Here is a 13,450-nt window from a genome sequence, read left to right as displayed (position 1 = left end):
AATCATGTAAAATCCCCTCATTTATTTGATCATGACATAAAGAATTTTTTGTGAAATATGCTTTTTTTATTTATGTATGTTTTACTTTCAAAATTGTGCTGGTTATATTTGATTTTGTGTTATATTTTACTTTAAAAAAACTATATGCTGTTAATACACAACATATTTGTGCACTATAATTAACAGAGATACTGCTCAATGAACAAACAACATCATTCATACTATTAATATATACAGTTATTCACAACCTAACCATAAGCCATACTCTTCGGCACAATGGTAATGATCAAAACTTCAACATAATATGAACTCTTTCAAATGTCAAACATAACTGAACATTAAACATTAACAGATGTTTCCCTTTACTCAAAAATACATAAAATAACATTTAATTTCAAGATTTAATCTCCATTTCCAGCCATGTGCAAAGCATGCTGGGAACTAACAATGGTGTCTCTTAATAAAATGGCATAATTGAGCTAATTCTCTAAAAAATAAATATCCTGTTTTCCTTAATTTTATCAGGTTTATCAGTTCCTCAATTCAAGCCTCAAAACTGTGTTTGTTTCCCTAAAAAAAATTGGAAAATGTATCTCTTGATTTTATTAAAGAATATCCCTAATAAGTGAGTGATAACTGAATTAAATGTTTTTGGATATTTTATTGCATTTTAGTTGCAATTAAATGTAAATCTATTATAGTTTACATTTATATTAAATGCCATTGTTTTAAAGGATATTGCAATTTACCTTTACATATAATTTTTGACTCAGTTAAGTAGGACTTAAGTACATCATAATATAATTCTATTATTACTGTATTGTCTCTGAAATATGGTTAGAGCTGAATTTGCTGACAAGCATTTATGGTAACCTAAAATATTTAATGTAATATCTATTGAAAGTTTTATGTTGTTTATTTAAACGTTTTTGTAATTTGTGATGATGTAGCCTACACTGTTAGACCTTACCAGGTTTTTTTACAGTAAAATACTGGCAACACTGTTGCCAGTAAAATACTGTTAATTGTACAGTTCTTTACTGTAATCTAGTTTGTTTCTGTAAAAATGCACTAAATTATAGTTAACTAATTACACTTGCAGAAACCGACTGCCTTAAATTGACCAACTGTCATTTAAATGTATTAACTAAAATTTATAATGCATTAATAATGTGAGCAAAGTATTACTGTGAACTTCTTTCATTTGAGACCACTAAAAAACTATTGTACATAAAAAGATTTTCACTGGACCAGCAACTACACAGTCACCGTCTGTTAAATAAAGCAACATGCAGCGTATCATCAATGTTTGTAGATCTTCTCCAGGACTGAAGCACAGGCTCTACTCTTCTGCACAATGGTGACACAAAAAATTAATTTTACAGTAAACTACTGGCAACAGTGTTGCCAGTATAAACCTGTTTTATAACTTACAGTTTATTACTGTTAAAATACATTTTGTGGGTGTGTCTTTTTTATCTTACACAGTTAACCCTTTCAACCCCTCAGGGAAATCCACACTACGAGTAAAAAGTAGCGATGCAGTGAGATAATTAAGGGAATATGTAAGTGATTGTAAGCAGAATCACTGAAGAAAAGAGAAACACAAGAACAGAAAATAGAGGAACACAATAACTACGACTGACTTCCAGCCATTACACATTATTACACTTTTTATTAACCAGTATGACTTTATTTCTGTCATACAGAAGTTGTTATTGAGATGTTTAATTGAAAATGTTTGGTTTGAAGTTACCGTTATAGAGATCAGTGTTTGCTTTAGTTGGGATGCTGATGCTAAAACGTTAGTTTTTTTTTTGCTGCTTGAGCTGTGTTTTTGCAAGTCACACTTGCGCACACACAGTTTATGAATGACTGCAGTTATAATGATTATGATGACAAAATCATCATATTGCCTGTTCATTCACTAAGGAATTCATTCTTACTTATTCAGAGTTTAATCCTCAATCAAAAGTGTTGCATTACCACCACTGTGAAAACGCAGCAATAAGATACAATGACTCTTTTTTTTAACACATGATGCATAGCCAGAGAAACAGAGCTACACTGTGTTTTAGAAACACTGAGATATCACAATTTAGCACATGAATCTCAACAATGGTGGCAATATTTCTTTATTATTATTATTATTATTATTATTCATGCAGCAGTGCATGCTGGGAGTTTTATATTATCCTGGAACCCAGCATGCATTGCGACATGAAACTTTTCACCATTGTTGAGATTCATATGCTGATTGTTGATATCTGTGTGTGTCTGAGTCAAGCAGGAATAAAATAAAATTGAATGCACTATATGATTACAATATTCTTCAGAAGACCTGATTACAGAAATATTGATTTCATTTTGTAGATTCACAGATATATGCTAAATATGAGATAACTATAATTTCAATGACTATATACAGGAAAAATCTGAAAATCAGGCATGTCCAGGATGATTGTGACATCATCACAAAAAAAAATAAAAACACCTGATCATCTTCCTCTTGACTTTTTCGTGCCATAACAAATGTGTTTTATAAACTCACTGTTACAGCAGTCAGAGGGAGATGAATAGTAAGAAGTCCAGGGACAAGAGACCAACTAAAGCAAATACTGATCTCAATCATGGTGACAACAAATTTTATTAATAACTAAATCTCTGTTAATTCTCAACAAGAACTTTTGTACATGTATGAAAGAAATAATCGTAAACTGGTTTGTAAACTGGTTTCACACTCAGTGTGGCTGGAAGTCAGTTGTAGTTTTTGTGTTTCTCTTTTTTCTGTTCTTTTTTCTCTGTCCTTCAGTGATTCTGCTTATCAGTGTTCATCAGTTTCTCAATTCACTCACTTCTTTTCATTCAAGTGGACTATATTAGTGAACTAATGTAGAGAATAGTGAATGAGGGTATAGGGTGTGATTGGGAAAACAGCCTCTGAGTGTCGACTTTGAGCACTGTTAATTCACAGTATATTCCTGTAGGCTACTTTTATTTTCTACGGTATATTACTGTTTTAATGGAAAATGGTATAATATTGTCAGAATTTTACAGCAAGGGTTAACAGTGTAGTTGCAATTTACTACATTTAAAATATATTACATTTAAGTGTATTTAGTTATTCACTATTAAATTTAAATTATAATCAAGTGTTTGGTTAGCTACATATGTTTTGGTAATCGCTTAGCGTGAAACTTTGGGCATTACGTTCATATTCTGAGTCTGCTTGCCTGTTCCTATATACCACCTAGCAACATTTTTACGTCCCAGATCCGGCCCACATCTAGCACATGTGAAAAGATGATCTAGCCCACATTCAGCGTGGAATGACGGCCCTTGGGCGGACCAAGCAGGCCTTAGCAATGCCATAGCCTGACTACGTCAGACTTCGTACTTCCGCTCAATTTCAGTTCGCTTCTGTACTCAGTCTGAGATAGCGACCTATCTTTCCGTTTTCCTCCGGCCTCAAAACAGCCGGGCCAATCAACGAACAGAGGGCGGGCTGAAAGCCATGACGTAGACGCTGATTGTACCGTGGATGCGTAGATTTACTTCACATAATCTGCAAAAGTCGTTCACAGATTTAATGTCTCAGCCGCATCTCCGGTATTTTGCTAGATGGTTTTGCTTTCGCATCACACATGTGTTTACAGTGGAAGTTAGATGCGGCTGAGCCTGCGCATAACACATGTCATAACCAAACGTTATGTGATTGGCTTACGGTTAACCAATGATTTTAAACTTCAGACAAGTGCCCCCCCGCGAGAAAGAAAACGCTTTTCAATTATGCCATTCCAGACTCTGTCTACAAAGCAAAACGAAGTAGCAGAGTTTGGTATTACCAGGCTAGCAATGCCAGCCAAGAGCAAAGAAAAAAAACAGAACCGAAGCCTAGCGCAAGTTCTGCCAGGAAGACTTAATCGTTCTCGTCACTTATTACCTTCTTATCTATCCAATCATATCTTAATAGCCCATTATAAAAGGGTGGTACTTACTCATGTCTGAGTTCGCAGATGCTGTCGCTTCAACCACCTCCATCCTCCCCAACCACCACTAAGACGGGACCCTTCCTCAACCCACAACACCACCATGTTGGGTCCTCCCCTCCATCCTCTCCTATACCTCCAGACGGGCTCTCCCCTACATCCTGAAGATGCCAGGATGTCCTTTCCTCCTTCCACCCCACCACCACCAGATGGCCCCCTTCCCTACTTCGCAGGGGGTGGGCTGCGCCCCTGCCTTCGTCTTCAGGCAGGATATGCAGATTCCGTACCCTCGGAATGCGAGTTACGGACGGGGCCTACGCCAAAGTTTTTGATTGTTTGCTGAGCTCTAAATAAATGTTCATTGTCACAGTATTAATTCTCCCGAGTCTTTCTGGTAGAACTGGACCATATCTGAGCCACAAAACCTGTGTATATTAAATATGGAGTCATCTCAGCCTTAATAAGCCTGTTAACAAGCAGAATCACTGAAGGAAAGAAGAGAACAGAAAAAGAGACGAGCAGAAACACAAGAACTACAACTGACTTCAGACACAGCCTTAGAGGAAATCAACTGAAGAGAAAAGAAGACATTAAATCTGTGAAGGATTAAACAACATTACTCCACAAACAGCATTACCAGTGTAACAACTGAGACCAAATCAGACACATTTATTTGGCATATGTACCATAAAAATCTTTACACTCCACTCCGGAATCCCATCTTCCCCCAAACAGGGCAAGATGGTCCTAGTTGTCAGGACCACGATCAGATAAGGTTTTATGGGTGTTAAATAATGTGGCCAAATGCAAGAGAGAGACCATGGAAAGACAGAAACAATCTGCAAAACAGACTCTCCTGCATTCATTTATTGATGAATGACCCACTAAGCAAAATGATGTCCAAAAGACGTCTTTTCAACGTCTTTGTCACAAAAATCGGACGTTGAAAAGACGTCCACTGAGGGTCTAGAATGAAAGTTTTTATGACGTCTTATTTTGACGTGTTCTGCACGTCCGATATAGACGTTCATCGAACCTTCGTACAAGGTTAAAACTAGTTCAGATGTGGCCATTGTGGACATAGTTCAACATCATTTATTGTCTTATTTAGACATAATTACTTTGACTATTGCTGTCAGATGATCTCAGTGAGAATTAACAGAGGTTTAGATGTTGATATTTGTTTAATTTGAAGTGTCACCATTGTGGTGATCAATGTTTGCTTTAGTTGGGCTCTTGGTCCCCGTTCCTTTTACTTTAACTTTTATTTGACTGCTTTAATTGTGTGTTTGTAAAACACAAATGTTATGGCAGAGAAAGCTAATAATAAGTAAGATCAGCTGGTTTCAGCTTATGGTTGATAATGAAATCACCACAAAAAAAGCATATAGTGTTGTCAGATGTTTTGGCATTCATAACCACCAACGTCGTGGAAATGCAACATTGGTGCGAAAAGCATTAAAATGATCACTTATTTGAAGGTATATAAAGCATGTGCACATGATGTTTTGAGCAAATGTATCATATAGTCACACACAGACATCAAGATTTTGGATATGATTCACAACAACGGTGACAATCAAAACAAAAAAGCTTGAGAATCAAGGATGAGTTTTGTACTATGAAAGCTACCCATCATGCATTGCAGCATGAAGCTTTTTTTTTAATTGTCACCATTGTTGTGATTCATGTGCAAAATCTTGATGTCTGTGTGCGACTGTATGATACATTTGCTCAAAACATCATGTGCACATGCTTTATATACCTTCAAATAAGTGATAATTTTAATGCTTTAGGCACCAATGTTGCAGTTCCACAAGGTTGGTGGTTATGAATGCCAAAACATCTGACAACATTTGATGCTTTTTTTGTGATGATTTCATCATCAACCATAAGCTGAAAACAGCTGATCTTACTTATTATTAGCTTTCTCTGCCACAACATTTGTGTTTTACAAACACACAGTTAAAGCAGTCAAATAAAAGTTAAAGTAAAAGGAACGGGGACCAAGAGCCCAACTAAAGCAAACATTGATCACCACAATGGTGACACTTCAAATTAAACAAATATCAACATCTAAACCTCTATTAATTCTCACTGAGATCATCTGACAGCAATAGTCAAAGTAATTATGTCTAAATAAGACAATAAATGATGTTGAACTATGTCCACAATGGCCACATCTGAACTAGTTTTAACCTTGTACGAAGGTTCGATGAACGTCTATATCGGACGTGCAGAACACGTCAAAAAAAGACGTCATAAAAACTTTCATTCTAGACCCTCAGTGGACGTCTTTTCAACGTCCGATTTTTGTGACAAAGACGTTGAAAAGACGTCTTTTGGACATCATTTTGCTTAGTGGGGACTAACATGAAATTAACATGCATTCCAGAACATTTTGAGAATGATTTACTGTTGTGTGTTTTGTCTTTTAATAATTCTGTTGATACTATGATCTCTTTGACACTATGTAGTTATTACAGGACCAACGGTCAATGTAACCCACTTATACCATGTTTGGTCCTGATAAATTGGTACTCTGAAGATCGAAATGATTGTGTACATGATATGCCAATAGCTGTGCAACATATTAGTATTACAAGAATCTTTCGTAGTTGTGTCATCAAACACCAATTCAGCATGCCAGTCCGAGTGAGCACGCTTAAGACAAAGGCTTGTAAATCCTGGTGACAGAGGAAACTCCCGCCAGAAATTCTACCCTTCTCATTGGGTGAACCAGCCTGCATAGGGCTGTCCTTTGTCAAGCTTTAAAAAGGCCTTTTCACTAGATCAGCCCACTTTTTGCGTTTGTGCTGCTGGCCTCCACTGTACTCCTCACATTTGGGGGGACCTCTCCCCCACCACTGGGGCCCATGGCCCTGGATCCAACAGGCCTAAGCACTGCCTGCTATGCTTTCATGCTACCAAAAAGGGAGACTGCAAAACTGCAAACCTACCATCACCGCATCGTCCAACAATCAACTCCTTGCCTTCTCGGCACTTCAGGAGGTTACGAAGCATCCAGGACATGTGCTCACTCCAGCATCAAGGACAACCTCAGGAGTTCAGTGACTTCATTCAACACGGACGAAGTCCCTCGCAACTGTCACCATGTGCTCTTTGTGTCCTGCCGGCCCAGAGCGTGTAGGCCACAATCTGCACTCCAGCCATGAGAACAGCGACAATACAAGTTCATCCTATCTTCTTCATCCAACGGAGAAGAAACGATTGCAACTTGCACCATGACTTTTGACCCTTACAGACCCACCAACGGACTCATTTTTCAACCACTTCAAGAATTGTCCACGATTGCAACTGACCATGCAAGTATATCAATTTAATGAGGTGTTCTGAAAATGATCAGCTGATGGTTCTTTTCATACTAAAATAGATCTTGCTCCATAGTTCTATTTCCTGTTTCCGGTTCCATAACACTCACCACTTGACCTATTCATGTATGGATGGATGAATGTATGTATGTATGTTTGTTTGTTTTGTTTAGTTTAGTTATGTTTGTGATTTAGTTAATAAAACGTGTGCACAATTATGAATTTGGTTTCTGATCCTCTGTTGGCATACAAAGTCCCTTTTACGATTTTGATCTTGTTACATGCTCCAATGGCTGTACATAAGGAATAATTATTTTTCAGCGACCATGAAAGATACATTTTCCTTAGAATAAATTAATAATCAAAGAGTTCATTGGAACTGATTAATTGATTGTAATATTAATTTGGCTTACCTCAAAGTTAATCTAATTAACTGACCCAAATATTAATAATTAATCATAATTGGTAATTATGGATTATTATTAATATTTCCCCTTTGAGCTAATTTGTTACACCAGCTTCACTTATTACTAACCAGACTGACTTTATTTCTGTCAGACGAGTGAGATAAGCCTATTTGTTGATACATGTGGGATCATTGAGCTTGAACTCTGTTTAGAAGTGATAGGACATGTCACGCACCTTCCCTAGGCCAACAACTCATTCCCAGATATTAATTTGCATACTTCTATTTAAATATTGATCTTTGTGTATATATTTATCATAAAAAGTCATTGGTTTGTGACAAAAAGATGCTCCTCTAAGGCACTTTAACAGGCATTTTACCCTTGTAAACAGCAGTATGTTTCAGCATACTTGAGCAAAAGAGTACTTATAACAAAAATAGCAATATTGTGATGTGTTGTTTTTCTCCTGGAATGTGAGACTAAAATAATGTAATAGCACCATGACATGAGACCATGCTGTTGTGATATATGTTTGAAATTATCAAAAATATGACTCTAATCTAATCTGAATGTCTGTGTTTCTCATGTTTAATTCAGTGTGATGTTCTGAGGAAGGTCTGGTTCCCAAGTCTCTGTACCGTACGGCCGAGGATCTGGAAAACGAGGAGGTTAAACTGTGGAATGAATCTATCTACAAGAGCGCGAGTGTGTTGAAGGGATCTCCACATGAGGTACAGCTCATACACACAACATTCAACAACACAGCTTTTACTGTTTCCTTCAGCTGGGCAAAGTTCACTTTCATATACAGTGAGTTAATAAGTGGTGCCATCTGTTGGTTTTATGAAGACATTCAGTGTGAAAGACAAATACTGTTAGTCTAGTTCTGTTTAAAGTGCACATCTGTACTTATTTCCATCTTATACACAACAAAATCCCCAGTGTTAAATTAACACTGCTCAGTGTTTATATAATCCACTCTCAGAGTGTTATAAGTAACACTGAAGCAGCGTTAAAGTTAATGAGATAATTAAGTGATTAATTGAGTGATGATTGATCATGAGGGAGAAAATCACAAATTGTAAAGTCACTATTATGATGATCCATGTTTGCTTTAGTTGGGCTCTTGACCCTTACATTTTCTTTCAATTTAGTTTGATTGCTGTAATTGAGTTATAACTGCCAGATTAACAAAGAGAAAATGTGATGTGGTGGTGTTGGTTATGTTTTAGCATAATATTTTTTTTTACCTGAATCACTGAACTCATTTAGAGCCTGATCTCTCAGTTAGTCAGTTAGATTTACTTTATTAATAAGAGCAGCACTGGCCTTGTACAGTATAATAATTTTAGCATTTTCAGTGTAATCCAAAGGATTTCTAAAGTTATTATGATACAAATAAAACAACAACCTTTTTTTAAGTTTTTTTTTAGGCACACACAGACATCAAGAATCAGCGTATGAATCTCAGCAATGGTGATAAACAGCTTATTCAGATAAACAGATCAACTCTGAACATTAGAAAACAAGTTACTAAAAAGTCACATAAAAACAGCAGAAATAAAGTAAGAATAAAGGAAATTAACAAGAAAATTAACCTCATTATTTATTCACGCAGCAATGCAAGATGGGAGCCATGAATGAGTTTTGATTGGTGGTACCCAGAATGCACTGCAACATGCTTTATAATTGTCACCATTGTTGAGATTCAAAGGCTGATTCTTGATGTCTGTATGTCTAAATGAAAATAATATATACTTTGGGTTTCAGAACAACTTTAAGAAATTCTTTGGATTACATTGATTACACCATCATATCACTTTTTCTCTTTGTTTATCTGGTTGTTATAACTGAATTACAGCAGCCAAACTAAATACAGAGTTAAAATTGTAAGGGTCAAGAGCCCAACTAATGCAGACACTGATCACCATAACGGTGACTTAAACTTTGTGATTTTTATCCTTCAGTGATTCTGCTTGTTAACATCAGGTGTCTTCAATAATGCTCAATCATCACTCAATGAATCACTTAATTATCTCATTAACTTTAACACTGCTTCAGTGTTACTTAAAACATTCTGAGAGTGTGGATTACATTAACACTGAGAAATGTTAATTTAACATTGGGGATTTTACAAACATGCTCTGACTTGACAAAATACATTATGAAATAATTATGAAAATAAAAAAATAAAAATAAAAAATAAAAAAAATAACATTAAACAGTAATTTTTTAGTCTTCAGAGACAAACTTCTTTCTACTTTCGTTTCCCATCAGGGCTCTCATGTGACGCGCTGGCCTGGATTCTACATCCAGCAGTGGCGTCTTTATAGCACTCCAACATGCACTTCATCCAGTCGGCCGTGTATCATTGATGTTCTGGCCTCTCTGCAGGTCTCTTCACACAAATGCAAAGTCATGTATTTCACAGAGGTGCTACAGTCCACTGACTTCAGGTCTGGATGTTTACATATTGCAAAGTGCTTAGCATAAAAATGAATCATGGTAGGTGGTAGCACAGGCAAGCGACTGCCTGCTGAGCATTTCTGTTTGCTACACCTCTGACGGTGCCATTGCGAGTAGCTGCAGGGTCGTCAGCTGGGAGCCACCCTTCATTGATGTTTCGCTCCATTAATCCAGGAACATCTCACGGTGGTGGAGCAACGGCAGGGACGTCTCCCTGCCGCCCCCTGCCGCTGAACAGAGGTGGAAAGTCCAGGTTCAGAATGTAAAAGTCCTCCTCAGTATTTTGTTCCAATCACCTGGATTTGTTAATTCAGCAGGAGACAGAACTAATTAGTGAAATCAGCTCACAGCAAAAACTCCAGTGTTAAATGAACTCTCCTGGGAGTTTATATGGCTCCAGACTCAAGAGTGTTAAAGATAATGAGCTAATTAGGTGATTGATTGAGTGATGAGTGAGCATTATTAAAGACATCTGATGTTAACAAGCAGAATCACTGAAGGAGAAAAATCACATTTTTAGTCACCATTATGGAGATCAGTGTGTGATTTAGTTGGGCTCTTGACCCTTAATCTATTAATGTTAGATTTAGTTTGGCTGCTGTAACTGAGTTATACCAGCCAGATAAACAACAAGAAGAGCTGATCAGGTGGTGTTTGGTATGTTTTGACATAATCATAATTTGACCTGAATCACAAAGCTCATTTAGAGAGTTAGGTTTACCTTGTTGATTACAGCAGCCTGTGATTCTACAGTATACTATTTTCAGAATTAAATGATTGAGCTCTGCATTCGGCTCCACTCTGCATTCGGCTGTGAAGTCGAGGTACCGGTCTTTTTAAACAGTGAAGCCGCTGAAGTAATTGGAGATGAGGTTCCAAATGCTGGGTGGTATGTTAAAGAATTCCAGGGCAAAGGTGATTTACTGATGGGGAATGGAATCATAAGCATTCTCCAGATCCAACCAAACTACATGGAGATCTTATTTTTCCCGCTTGGCTGTCTGAATCTGCTCTCAGATCATGGTTGAGTGTTCCACACAACCAGGGAACCCTGGGATGCCTGCCTTCTGACAACTGGTGTTGATGTAGCAGTTGTTCAGGAGGTAGTTGTTTAAACGCTTGGCCACCACAGAAAAAAAAAAATATTTTCCCTTCCACTTTTAGAAGTGCAATGCCTCTAAACTGGTTGATCCCAGCAAACACAGAACGTTCCCCTAACGTTCCCATATGGTTCCCATTTGGTTATTTTTTTTGGAACCAAATAAGAACGTTCTAGGAACGTTCTCTGTAGGTTATTTTTATGTTTCATTTTTATAACCTAAATAGAACGTTCTGGGAACGTTCCCTGCAGGTTGTTATTTAATAACCTAAAGAGAACCTTCCCAAAACGTTTCCTGCAGGTTATTTTTAGGTTTAATTTTTATAACCTAAAGAGAACCTTCCCAGAACGTTCCCTGTAGGTTATTTTTAGGTTTAATTTTTATAACCTAAAGAGAACCTTCTCAGAACGTTTCCTGCAGGTTATTTTTAGGTTTAATTTTTATAACCTAAAGAGAACCTTCCCAGAATGTTTCCTGCAGGTTATTTTTAGGTTTTATTTTATAACCTAAAGAGAACCTTCCCAGAACGTTCTGGGAGGTTATTTTTAGGTTTTATTTTTATAACCTAAAGAGAACGTTCTGAGAACGTTCTAACAGGCAGATTAGGCTACCAACTGACAACGTTGTCAGTACGGTCCCCTAAGGTTATAAGATAACCAACAACGTTCAGATCTATTCGCAATAACTTTTTATTAATGATATTTTAAATTATGTTATATATTTAAATTCTATATGTTTATTTAAATGCTGCGTGACTTTGAAGTGTTTTAATGTGCATGCGCGTGATCAAACACTGGAGCACGTGCGCTGCGCGAGAGCAGATGGTCATCGACAATTGACAAACAACAAAACTCCCGTCTCTCGCTGTTGGTTTCACTGCTTTCAGGTAAGTTTAGTCAACAAAATCTCACAAATAATACACACAAACGCCCCTGACACATTTCTTACGTGTAATTGACACGCTTCTGTTGAATATTTACTTTAAAGAAATGGTTTTATGTCTTTGAAAAAGTCCGTTAGCATCTACGCTAGCAGCTAACCGTTTTCAGAAGAGAACGTTAGGCCTAAGTTACGTTAAGTTGAGGTCTTATTTATGAAAGTTTGGGTTTTTAAACACATATTTAGTGTAGATAACAGTTTTTGATAGTTTTGCTGGTAATTTGTCAATGGGAAGTAAGCTAATTTATTTAGGCTAACCTAAAAGAATGCACTGTATTGTTAACTTAATCAGTGACGTCACTTACCAATATTGCTAAAATGTGATTTCAGAATAGCGAGAGAAAAAATAAAACTCTACAACAAGGGGTGAGTTATTGTTTAATCATGATGATAATTCAATATGCATTTATTTCACAATATATTATCTTAAGATTTGTATATATTTATCTTTTCTGCATTTCACCTCTGTTCTAGCTTGGTTCCTTGTAATAAACCTATCACATGTAATATTGTTGGCTCTGTGACAAATAGCATTATGTTCCTAGATCATCATGCTGTGATGGCCTGCTGCACACCAAGAAAATCTCTATGAACCATATGACTAGTAAGCAAAACCACCTCAAACTTACAGTGCACTGCTGTTCAAAGGTTTGGGGTCTGTAAGATTTATGCTTTTGAAATAAGTCTCACATTTTAAAATCATTAAGCCCAGGTTTTTTCAGTGAGATTGTCCTTGAGAAGCCTGTAGGCTAAATAATCAGCTAAATAATAGGCGACTAATACAATATTATAATGGTCATAGTTATAATAATAAGTCATTTAACTATTATGATAACATGATATCCTGATGATTACTATATTTTATTTTATTTCTTTAGGTCTGTTTTGAATTATGTTGGCCAATGAGACTGACACCATTCTGTCCAACACAAAGGTATTTATGTATTTGTATGTTTTTTTTTATTGATCAATACTTTAATTCTTTGTATTTTTAAATGCTGAATGTGGTTCAGGGGGTCGACAACTTTAGGCAGTTATTTTTCACAGATATCTTGGGCAGCTGTGGCTCATACTCTTAGCCTTTAAAAATGTTTGAATTGATACCCACATAGCAACATTGTGTCGGCCCAGATCCGGCCCACATCTGGCACACGTGGAAAGATGATCTGGCCCACATGCAGCGTGGATCTACGGCACTTGAGTGACCCACTCCTGTT

This window comes from Abramis brama, assembly GCF_963993115.1.
Source record: "Abramis brama genome assembly, chromosome: 1".
Lineage (NCBI taxonomy): Eukaryota > Metazoa > Chordata > Actinopteri > Cypriniformes > Leuciscidae > Abramis > Abramis brama.
This window is presented reverse-complemented; position numbering follows the sequence as displayed.